The sequence below is a fragment of the Prunus avium genome, chromosome 3 (assembly GCF_965620075.1).
Source record: "Prunus avium chromosome 3, drPruAviu1.hap1.1, whole genome shotgun sequence".
Lineage (NCBI taxonomy): Eukaryota > Viridiplantae > Streptophyta > Magnoliopsida > Rosales > Rosaceae > Prunus > Prunus avium.
Window position 1 is genome coordinate 34,966,009 of NC_142286.1, and position 12,470 is coordinate 34,978,478.

General features: G+C 42.3%; 1 pseudogene; it reads left to right on the forward strand.

The window, feature by feature from the left end:
• Window positions 1-8,692: 8,692 nt before the first annotated feature.
• Window positions 8,693-11,516, forward strand: LOC148296023 (G-type lectin S-receptor-like serine/threonine-protein kinase At2g19130 pseudogene; annotated as a pseudogene).
• The last annotated feature ends 954 nt before the right edge of the window (window positions 11,517-12,470 follow it).

Here is a 12,470-nt window from a genome sequence, read left to right on the forward strand (position 1 = left end):
TATCTGTGTTTTTGACAGGTTGAAATTTTTGGGTCATGTCCTGTTTACAGGGGAGACTCTGCCAAAAATTTGGTAGAAAGTCTCGGGTTTTAGTACATGGGCCCGGCATCTGCGGAATGCCGGATATTTAGGCGGGATCCGACCCGGGTTCCGAGGAAATCCGGGGCGGGTCCTGTCAGCTTGGTATCAGAGCATTAGGTTTCTTTTCTTGGGACTATCATGCTTCTTTTGCGTGTTGGTACTAATGATTTGGTGGTTTCTTGGGTTTAGAATCATGCATCGTCGTGGTGCTCGGATAAGAGGTCGTGGTCGTACTCAGAGATATGGACCCAATCCTCCACCTCCATCTCCATCTCCACCACCCTCTCCACCACCACCACCTGTTGGAGAGCAAGCTGGTGAGAATATGTTGGATTGGCAACAAGTGATGAACCAGTTCACTAATCAGTTTACCACACAGCTTGCCCAAAATATGGCTACTGCCATGCAAGGAACCATGCAAGGGAGACGAGAGCAGGAAGGTTCAGACATCAAAAGAGTCAAAGATATGGGAGCTAAAGAATTCTTTGGAAGTGCAGACCCTATTGATGTTGAGGCTTGGCTTACTGATTTGGAGAGAATTTTTGATGTCTTACAGTGTCCAGAGGAAGACAAGGTACGGTTGTCTGTCTTCCTTCTGAAAGGGAATGCTTATTATTGGTGGAAGATTGTCAGAAGGGGCCACACATTCGTTCATTGCACGTAGTTTTGTACCATATGCCAGTGTTAGACCCACACCTATGGCAGGAAGTTTTAGTATTTCTTTACCTACTGGGGACGTCCTGTTTGCGGACATGGTGCTCAAAGGTTGTTATGTCCAAGTGGGAGATGCAATGTTAGATGCGAATTTGATTCCCTTGGATTTGGTAGATCTTGACATTATCTTGGGAATGGATTGGTTAGAAAAGCATCGTGCATCGGTAGATTGTTTCAGGAAAGAGGTAGTGTTTAGAAGTTCGGGACAACCTGAAGTCATGTTCTGTGGAGAGCGTAGAGTTCTTCCGTCTTGTCTCATCTCTGCCATAACCGCGAAAAGGTTACTTAAGAAGGGATGTGTGGGGTACTTAGCCCACATCATTGATACTCAGGAGATCACTTTGAATCTGGAGGATGTTCCTATTGTTCGTGAGTTTCCCGATGTCTTTCCGGATGATCTTCCTGGTTTACCTCCTCAGAGAGAAACCGAGTTCACTATCGAACTCCTTCCAGGCACGAATCCAATTTATCAAGCTCCTTATAGGATGGCACCAGCAGAATTGCGGGAGTTAAAGATTCAATTGCAGGAGTTGGTAGATCTTGGATTTATTCGACCTAGTGTTTCCCCTTGGGGTGCACCGGTGTTGTTTGTAAAGAAGAAGGATGGAACCATGAGGCTGTGTATTGATTACAGACAATTGAACAAGGTGACAGTGTGTAACCGATATCCTTTGCCTCGAATCGATGATTTGTTTGATCAATTGAAGGGTGCTAAGTATTTCTCTAAGATCGATCTGAGATCGGGTTACCATCAACTCAGAGTACGAGATGAGGATGTTCCGAAGACAGCATTCAGGACTCGTTACGGCCATTATGAGTTCTTGGTGATGCCTTTCGGATTGACTAATGCTCCAGCAGCGTTTATGGATCTCATGAACAGAGTGTTCCGACCTTACTTGGATCGCTTTGTGATTGTATTCATAGACGACATCCTTGTTTATTCTAGAACTTTGGAGGGTCATAAGAAGCATCTGAGGTCGGTATTGAGGACGTTGAGAAGGACGGAGCTGTATGCCAAGTTCAGTAAGTGTCAGTTTTGGTTGGATAGAGTGGAATTCCTTGGACATGTGATATCAGCAGAAGGAATCTATGTGGACCCACGTAAAATAGAAGCAGTTGTGAATTGGGTGCAACCCACTAGTGTGACAGAAGTACGGAGTTTCCTGGGGTTAGCAGGTTATTATCGTCGGTTTGTGGAAGGATTCTCCGTGATAGCAGCACCTCTTTCACGGTTAACAAGGAAAGACGTTCAATTTGAGTGGACGGAGGAGTGCGAACAGAGTTTTCAAGAGTTGAAGAAGCGGTTGACCACCGCACCTGTTTTAGCTCTTCCAGATAATTCAGGGAATTTTGTGATCTATAGTGATGCATCATTGCAAGGCTTGGGATGTGTTTTGATGCAACATGATCGGGTGATTGCTTATGCCTCAAGGCAACTCAAGAAGCATGAGCAGAATTATCCTACACACGATTTGGAACTTGCTGCAGTGGTGTTTGCTCTCAAAATTTGGCGACACTACTTGTATGGTGAGACGTGTCAGATCTTCACTGATCACAAGAGTCTCAAGTATATCTTCACTCAGAAGGAATTGAACTTGAGACAACGACGTTGGATGGAGTTGATTAAGGATTACGACTGTACAATTGAGTATCATCCCGGTCGAGCCAATGTAGTAGCTGATGCTTTGAGTAGGAGTATTAATGTGAGTATAGCTCATTTTAAAGGGGTTTATATTCCGTTGATGGGGGAACTACGGAAGGAAGAGGTAGAGTTGGAATGGAGTCAACAGGGTGCAATACTTGCTAGTTTGTATGTGAGGCCTATCCTGATCGAAAGGGTGATTGCAGCACAACTAGAAGATCCTAATCTTTGTGTGATAAGATCAGAAGTAGAAAGTGGTGTACGGAGGGATTATGCTATAAGAGAAGATGGAGCTTTGGTAGCTGGAACTCGTCTTTGCGTACCTAAGAAAGGCGACGACCTGAAGAGAGAAATTATGGAAGAAGCTCACTGTTCAACTTATTCTATGCATCCAGGTAGCACTAAGATGTATCGGACCTTACGGGAGTACTACACGTGGCCGCATATGAAGAGTGACATTGCTAAGTATGTGAGTAGGTGTTTGGTGTGCCAACAAGTGAAAGCGGAGCGACAGAAGCCTTCTGGACTTATGCAGCCACTCCCGATCCCTGAATGGAAGTGGGAGCATATTACAATGGATTTCGTTTTTAAACTTCCACGTTCTGCAAGTGGGTATGACGGAATTTGGGTGATAGTTGATCGACTCACCAAATCAGCTCACTTCCTACCTGTAAAGGAAACCTATTCTTTGACGAAGCTGGCGAAGCTCTTTGTAGGTGAGATGGTGAGATTGCATGGAGCTCCTGTGTCCATTGTGTCGGACAGGGATGCTAGGTTTACCTCTCGATTCTGGAAGTGTCTACATGAGGCTATGGGCACCAGGTTACGTTTCAGTACTGCTTTCCACCCACAGACTGATGGACAGTCAGAAAGAACCATTCAGACTCTAGAGGACATGTTGAGATCCTGTGTGTTACAGTTGAAAGGTAGTTGGGATACTCACCTTGCTTTGGTGGAGTTTGCGTATAATAACAGTTACCATTCGAGCATTGAGATGGCTCCGTTTGAGGCTTTATATGGGAGGATGTGTAGAACTCCAGTCTGTTGGAATGAGGTGGGTGACAGGAAAGTGGAAAAAGTGGATAGTATTCGGGACACGACTGAAAAGGTAAAGATGATTCGAGAGAAGCTTAAGACCGCACAAGACAGACAGAAGAGTTATGCGGACAACCGGTCCAAGGATCTTGAGTTTGCAGTTGGAGACTGGGTATTTTTAAAGTTATCTCCTTGGAAAGGTGTGATGAGGTTTGGTAAACGTGGGAAGTTAAGTCCTCGTTATATTGGACCGTATGAGATCACGGAACGCATTGGACCAGTTGCCTACAGACTTGCCTTACCTTCGGAACTATCTCGGATCCATGACGTTTTCCATGTGTCCATGCTACGGAGGTACATGCCTGATCCTTCTCACATTTTAGAACAGCAACCCTTGGAGTTGAGAGAAGATTTGTCATATGATGAGGAACCCGTGCAAATTCTGGATAGAAAAGAACAAGTGTTGCGCTCCAGGTCTATCCCCATGGTGAAAGTGTTGTGGAGGAGTCAGACGGTAGAGGAAGCTACTTGGGAACCCGAGGAGCAGATGCGGGTCCAGTATCCTTACCTCTTCTATTGACAGGTACGTAAATTTCGAGGACGAAATTCTTTAAGGGGGGTAGATTGTAACATCCCGACCCAAAATATTATTAAGATTGGATTTAATTTAATTAAAATTTGGAATTTCCAATTTTGCCTTTGAAGTGGGGGCAAAAAGGTCAATTCTTATCCGGAGAGAGTTTGGGGCAGCAAGTGGTGTTTTTAGGAAGATGGTACTGAGCCGAGTCCGTAGACACGCGGTAGGCTCGATTCGGACTTGTAACGAAAAAGTTACGAGGTAAAAACCCTTAGTGGCAAAACTGTAAATAAGTGGAACTTGAATTTTATTAAAATCAGATTTCCTTTTTCTTTTTCTCATTTCTCTCTCTCTCTCTCCCGTGCGTCTCTTCCTCTCCGGTTTGCCCAGCCACCTTCTCACCTTCGCAGCCACCATCACCGGCCGCCACCTGAGCCAAGACCGGACTCGATCGAACCGCCACCTCCTCCTCTCTCTTCCCCGGCCAGCACCGCACCTGGAGTCGTCGACAGCCGCCGGAAAACGCAGAAACGTCGTCGGAAATTTCAGTAACTTTGAGGTCTTCGTTCTCCTTCGTTTCTCAACCAAATTGGACGAGTGAGGTATGAAAATTCATCTATTTTTCGTGCTCTAGCTGCCTGTTGGTTAGGTTTCCAGAAATTTTGAGAGTTTATAACTCAAATTTCGAATTGAAGAAAACTGGCAGTTTTGGCCACCATTTTGGGCCACTTCCGGCCATTTTCTGGCCTTCACCTAAGAAGAAAAGTGGTTCCAAATTAGGTGTATTACCTAGAGTAGGAGTTTGGAGTCAAGATGTTAAGTTTTTCCGGCGAGTGGTTATCGCTTTGGACACCCACGTGCTGTCGGCGCGTGTGGCGTGGCACTGTAGCAGAGAGACATTTTATCCTAGAATGATCCTTGTGTTGTCACGAGCGCGTAGGAGTTTACGGATCCCAATTTGGATATCGTTTGGGCCTCGAACCAATTTGACATATTATGTGATTTTTGGGTTCGATGTGTTTGGCCCGTTGGATCAAACCCAATTTCACGTATGTTGTTCTTGGTATTCCTAGGATCGTATAGGAATTCACGGATTGTGAATCGGAGCCCCGGATGTTCCGGTTCAATAATTTAAAGTTTATGATTTACGATAACCGTTCAATCGTGAGTTTTGACCGTCCGGTCGACCGAGTGTCTTCCGAGACTTTTCCAGCGTTTGAAACTCTTAGGTGGACCCTAGGAGTGTCTCGTTCCTCGTGCGTACTAGAAACCCGGGAAAACTAGGATTTTATTTTAAAGTCTTATTTTGAAGAGTTGGATTTTTATATCGTATTCCTATTCTGAAATAGGTAATCCGACTCCGCCTTCGGAGCAGGCAGAACCCTCTCGGGGTCACGCAGCGTGGGACTACCTGTGAGTGGACTTTGTTTTCAAATAAATAGCATGGATTTATCTTGGAAATTGCATGTATAAGAATTTAAGGATTTACTGACAGTTAATTTGTGCTTTAAAGTGAAACTAATATGTTCGTAAGTATTTGGTATATTTTCTGGGTTTTGATATTCTAAGTATCTTGAGTATATATGAATTGATATATGTGATTTGTTATCTATCTTTGAGGGCTATGTGTGGGAAGTACGGGGTTGTTTTATGAGTTGTGGAAAGATGTGGTATAGATTGTCAGTGAAGTGCTATAAGCACTACCCCGTGTACCTCCCCCTGGATTTGTGAATGGATTATGGAAATGTGATACTTGGAAATATCGGAACCCGGGGCATACCTTAACGGGGTGTCGCTGTAGACCCTTAATTGGGTAGTCTGCGCGCGTAGGACTGTTTACAGGCGTACGGGTCTTGATTCTTCGTCCGTACGTGCTGGCTGAGAGTTAGTCCCCCAGTTGGACGGCTTGTCCCTAGCCACATAGTCCGTTTGAGGGCTGATAATTGTGAGCTAGTCAACAATCCCCTGTTGGATTGTTTCCCCGGTACAATTAGGTGTGTCTTATATATATATATATATATATATATATATATATATATATATATATATATATATATATATATATATATATATATATATATAGAGTGTATCTCTCATATTTTAGTGTTATGCAATTGTTCTTATTTTTGAGCGAGGATACTTCCCCGCCCGTCGTGCCGGTGGGCACGGGTTTCGAGAGTTTGATTTGGGTTTTGTAAGGAAAGGTTTGGGTGGGTTGATTTGCAAGTTTCACTGAATTTCGGATTTAGCTCGGGTTGAGCAAACTATATATGTATGAATATAATGGTTTTTAATGTATTGAGTTCATGCATGGTTTTCCAACAGTGGGGTTATACTACTTTGGTTTAAATTGAACTAAACGTTGTTTTGTCCACTCACAATTTTCTGTTTTGCGCCCCACAGCCAGTAGTTGACTGGAACGAGCCGCAGTGCCGTGCCTTGTGCTCCTGTTTTCACGAGCTTCAGCACTTGAGCCTTCTCAGGGCCTCTGTGCTATGTAAAATCGTTAAACTTCCTTCCCACTTTTATTTTCTTTGAATTCTGTTAGATGCTCTGTTATTGCCCAGTTAGAATTTTGGTATTTTGAGGCCGGAGGCCACAGTTTGTAAACGCTATGTATTGTGTAATGCATGCTGGCTGTTGGGTTGTAAATATCTGTGTTTTTGACAGGTTGAAATTTTTGGGTCATGTCCTGTTTACAGGGGAGACTCTGCCAAAAATTTGGTAGAAAGGCCGGATATTTAGGCGGGATCCGACCCGGGTTCCGAGGAAATCCGGGGCGGGTCCTGTCACTTATGAAGTTCGTTCTTTCTCAAATATGATTATCCATATGGTGTGTGGTTTTAATCAAGTATTCAGAAAAAGCATTTAGCTATGGTGTTTAGTCTAAACACAAATTCCGAACCCATTAAGAACAAGAAGAACAATAGAGAACCAAGTAGAATTTAAACATGGTGTTTGTCTTCAATATCTACCCATTCATTCACTAATCAGTCCAAGAGTCATATGGTGTTTATGTAAACTTGAACAAAATATTTAATTAAGAGCAAGTGAATGAAACCATAAACTAGAAATAATCAACATGCTACTTGAACCTTTTTGTTTTTGGGTGTTGTGTAAGCTGGGACTCAAACCCAGTTCTTTTGCTTGTCAGGCAATTGTCCTTGTCCGTTGGACTACAAACACAACTTGTCAATTAACGTCATTAACTTTAAAACATGAAACTGTCCAGTTAAGAAAAAGATAAAAATAAATAAAAAGTAGGAAAACCAAATAGAATCAAACAATGTTACCGATCCCCGGCAACGGCGCCAAAAACTTGTTGTGTAGATTCAGCTGCACCAAAATGGGCTCAACTGCATCCTCAACTTGTGATACTCGCAAGTGCACGAACCGTTGATAGTTTAGCGTATGTAAGTGCGAGGTCGATTCCACAGGGATTGGTGATTGAATGATCCAATTCAGTTTTCCTACACAAAACATAAATAAAAACAAAAGAAACAAAACAAGAAGAAAGAATGTACATTACAAGAAAAATAAATTACAACTACGAAAACATTAAGGAAATTAAGAGAACTTTGAGGAAGAGAAGAAAGTGTTGAGAACTTTGAGAGGGAGAAGAAAGTATTGAGAACTTGGAGGATTTTGGAAGAACATGTGTTTGAGAGCTTTGAGGATTTTGGAAAGGTTGAGACATGTGTTTGAGAGATTTGGAGACTTTTGGAAGAGAGGAGAGATGTGTTTGAGAAAGAGAAGGGAGGAGTGTTTGGGAACATTGAGAATTTGATGAAGGAATGGGAGAAGTGTTTGAGAACATGGGGAATTTGGAAGAGAATGGGAATTGTGTTTGGGAACTTTGTGGATTTTGGAAGAGAGAGCGTTTGGAAAATTGGAGAACTTTGAGAACTTTGGAAGGGAAGAGACATGTGTTTGAGGAATTGGAGAATGCTTGGAAGAGAATAGAGAAGTGTTTGGGAAGTGTTTGAAGATTTAGTAAAAGGATCATATTACAACAATTGAGAACTACAAAGGGAAACTAAGAGAATTTGAGGGAGATAAGGGAAGGGAGCTCTAGAGAAGTGCTTGAGAGCTCCCCCCCTTGGGGTGTTATTACAAGCTTAGAGAACCTCCCTATTTATAGGCCTAGGAGAAGTAAAAATCTGAATTCAATATGGCTAATGCATACAACACTTGTTTTATAAAATCTGAAATGGTTGATGCACTTGTATTAGAAAATCTAAATTGGGTGATGCACGTGTATTAGAAAATCTTGAATGGTTGATGCACTTCCCCAATAAATCCCACCAGCAGCCCTAGCTCATCTTCATGTCACCATGACCAAGCTTCCAACCAGAAATGATAGCTCATGCCTAGCTCACCATGACCAAGCATCCAACCAGCACATGCTGAGATCAGCATGACCAGCAACTTCAAGGGCTTACAACTTGGGCTTCTCTTAATCAAATTAGGACTTTAAGCACTCGAAATTGAAGTTCAGAATGTCTTCTTTCCAGCCATATGTTATTTGGGCCAATCCAAGGTCGGAGGAAGACGTTAAGGCCAAAACAATTTGCTAACTCATTTTCCGCGCTGAAAACAATCCATCCTGAGCATGGCTCTGTGTTTGCTAGGTAACGGACTCCATATTTATCCAATGGGCCTGCAATTTGGATATGTTATAGTAAACACCCATTGGAACAACTTTCATGAAGAATGCGGCCTCATCCGAGCTATGTAGGTTGCTGAAACAAAGCTTGCAATATGACCTACGGAACTGGACTGGCAGGGGGCTGTAGCCATAATGAATTTGTCTTTAAGCTCTTCATCAATTCATCCAAATTAGGCCTTAACATGCTTGAATTGCATGAATTATGTTCTCCAAAGCCATCATTGTTACCTAAAGCTCAATTAACTGAAAGATAAACACAAAAAGGATTAAAAGCACAAGTTTAACTCAAAAACATAACCAAATCATAAGCTAGAAGGGTAAGAAATAATATACAATTATGAACCGATCAGGTGATCAAACTATTATCTCTGCAGGAAAGGTTTTTGAGCTGGGTTTCTTCAAACCAGGTAATTCTTCATACTACTACATAGGCATCTGGTACTCTAAACAACTAGTATCTTTGGAGACCATAGTTTGGGTGGCAAATAGGGAAACACCAGTTTCTGATAGATTTTCTTCAGTCTTGAGGATCTCAGATGGTAATTTAGTTCTCTTTAATGAGTCCAACACTCCAATTTGGTCCACAAATTTAGCCTCCACCACCACCTCAGGTTCCGCACAAGCAGTCCTTTTAGATAGTGGAAACCTTGTCTTAAGAACTGCTGAGTCTAATGCTAATACATCAGAGCCTTTGTGGCAAAGCTTTGATCATCCAGCTCATACATGGCTACCAGGAGCTAGAATTGGATTCAACACTGTCACCAATCAAACCTTAATTCTCACTTCATGGAAGAGTTCAGAGGATCCTGCACCAGGTCTTTTCACTCTTCAGCTTGACCCCAATGGAAGTAATGCATATCTCATATTTTGGAATAGGTCTAGACAGTATTGGAGCAGTGGAGCATGGGATGCAAAGTCACATATTTTCAGCGGGGTTCCTGAGATGAGGCGTAACTCTATCTACATTTCCTCTATCTTCAATTTCAGCTTTGTTACAAACAAAACGAAAGTTATTTCACCTATTCTTTTTATGATCCTAAGATAATATCTCGACTTGTGCTGCATACCTCAGGGCAGATTCAGCAACTCCAATGGTTGGAGAGTTCCAGCAAGTGGAATTTGTTTTGGAACCAACCAAGTACGCAATGTGAAGTTTATAATTTATGTGGGGCATTCGGCAGTTGCAACGAGGTAAGCACGGTCTCCTGTAATTGTTTGACAGGTTTTGAGCCAAAGTTGCAGAGGGATTGGAATTTGCAGGCTTATTCTGGTGGGTGTAAAAGAAAAACCCCTCTGCATTGTGGGAATGCTACTAGTGCTGACGGGAAGCAAGACCAGTTTCTGAAAATGGCTAGGATGTCATTGCCTGAAAATGAGCAGTCTGTGAAGGTTGAGACTATTGCTGGATGTGAATCAATCTGCTTAAATAATTGCTCTTGCACTGCTTATGCTTATAATAGCAGTGGATGTTCAATTTGGATCGGAGAACTCTTCAATCTGCAACAACTCACATCAAGTGATAGTCAGGGAATAACTTTGTACCTCAGACTTGCAGCTTCCGAGTTTAAGAGTCCTAAAAGCAATAAGGGATTGATTGTTGGTGTTGTGGCAGGCTCAGCTGCTGGAATAGCAATTCTCTTAGGCCTTATTGTGGTTGTAATCTTGAGACAAAGGAAGAGAGTGACTGGAATGGGAAAAGCAGTAGAGGGTTCATTGTTGGCCTTTGGGTACAGAGATCTGAAAGATGCAACAAAGAACTTCTCAGAAAAATTGGGGGGAGGAGGCTTTGGTTCTGTTTTCAAAGGGACCATGCCTGATTCATCTGTCATAGCAGTAAAGAAGCTTGAAAGTGTGAGCCAAGGAGAGAAGCAATTCAGAACTGAAGTTAGCACAATTGGGACAATTCAACATGTCAATCTTGTCCGGCTTCGCGGGTTCTGCTCTGAAGGTACAAAAAGGATGTTGGTCTATGATTACATGCTGAATGGATCACTGGATTCTCACCTTTTCACTGATAAGCGTCCAAATGTTTTGGATTGGAAAACAAGGTACCAAATTGCTCTGGGGACCGCAAGAGGGTTGGCTTATCTTCATGAGAAATGCAGAGATTGCATCATACATTGTGACATAAAGCCAGAAAACATTCTTTTAGATACTGAACTTGGTCCAAAAGTGGCAGACTTTGGCCTTGCAAAGCTTGTTGGAAGAGATTTCAGCAGGGTCCTGACAACCATGAGAGGGACAAGAGGCTATCTTGCACCAGAGTGGATTTCAGGAGTGGCAATAACAGTGAAAGCTGATGTTTACAGCTATGGAATGATGCTGTTTGAATTCGTGTCGGGACGACGAAACTTTGAGCAATTTGAAGATGGCAAAGTTAGATTCTTCCCAAGTTGGGCTGCTAGCCAGATAAGCACTGCAGAAACTGATGTGCTGAGCCTATTAGACCCCAGGCTAGATGGAAATGCTGATATACAAGAGCTCACAAGGATTTGTAGAGTTGCTTGCTGGTGTGTTCAAGATGATGAGGCTCATAGGCCATCAATGGGCCAGGTGGTGCAACTCCTTGAGGGAGTTTCAGATGTCAACCTGCCACCAATACCAAGATCTCTCCAAGTCCTTGGAGACGACCAGGAGCACATAATCTTCTTCACTAAGTCATCCTCAAGCCAGAGTTCGCATCGAAGGAGCAATAACACTTCAACAGCTTCCTCTCAGACCAAGAGCACCACATCTTCAACCATCTCCAAGAGATCTGAAGAAGAGCATCAAATAAACACTTGATGTGCCTTTTCCATTTGGTCATGGTTTGAGCTTTCTAAGTAATTGTCATATGTATTATATATTTTTATATAGCTTCTTTGATTTGGTATGATAATTGTATTATTGTTTATATATATTCCAAGAGCTAAAACAAAGTCTTTGGAGATAAAATTGCTGTTTCTAATTTGAAAACCTTCATTTGCACACATGAAAATTGACCGAAAACTATAATTGAATCATTGTTGAGTGTGTTTCAATTGAACCACATAATTAGACAATTTAATGGCCAGACTAAAATGTAATCAAAATAAGAGTTTTTCCCTCTTGAGATATGCTCTTATTTGGTGAGATTAGAGAAAAATTAAGGAAGTTTGATAAAAGAATTGCAAGATTGTGCCATCATTTTTTATTCATCTACATAAAATGGATAGAGCAAAAACGACAGCGTAGCAAACAGATGGCAGACATACAAAGCCAAACTCATGAACAGTGGTGCACCGTGCACCCCCATCACACCATAAGAGAACCGGTGCTTAAAACCTGAATCAACCGTTAAAACCTAAGAAGAAGAAGAAGAAATGGAATAAGAAGAAAGGGAAGTTAGCTAAGAAGTCTGATCTCCCATGTGATGGTGACAAGAAACTTCCCATCTGCTCCCATGATGGGTTTTCTGATCATACCAGAACTGTTCATCAGTTGGTATTCAGAATTCTATTAACTGTTCAAAGATGAGCAACCATGGGTCTGATGAAGTAAGCAGTGATAGTTTTCTTGAGGATCTTCAGGCCAGCCAACCCTCTGCTGTACTTCAATGCAGCAAGGTTGAACTTGAAGATTCTAATGGCAGTGTTTGTGAAGATAACAAGACTGGTAGTGGCAGAGCCTGCGCCCACGATGTAAAAGAAAATAGATTTTTTGTAAAGAAGTGGCAGAAGAGGCAGCGTACTGCTAGGGATCAACAAAGGCACTGGGTGAAGGAACAGCCAAGT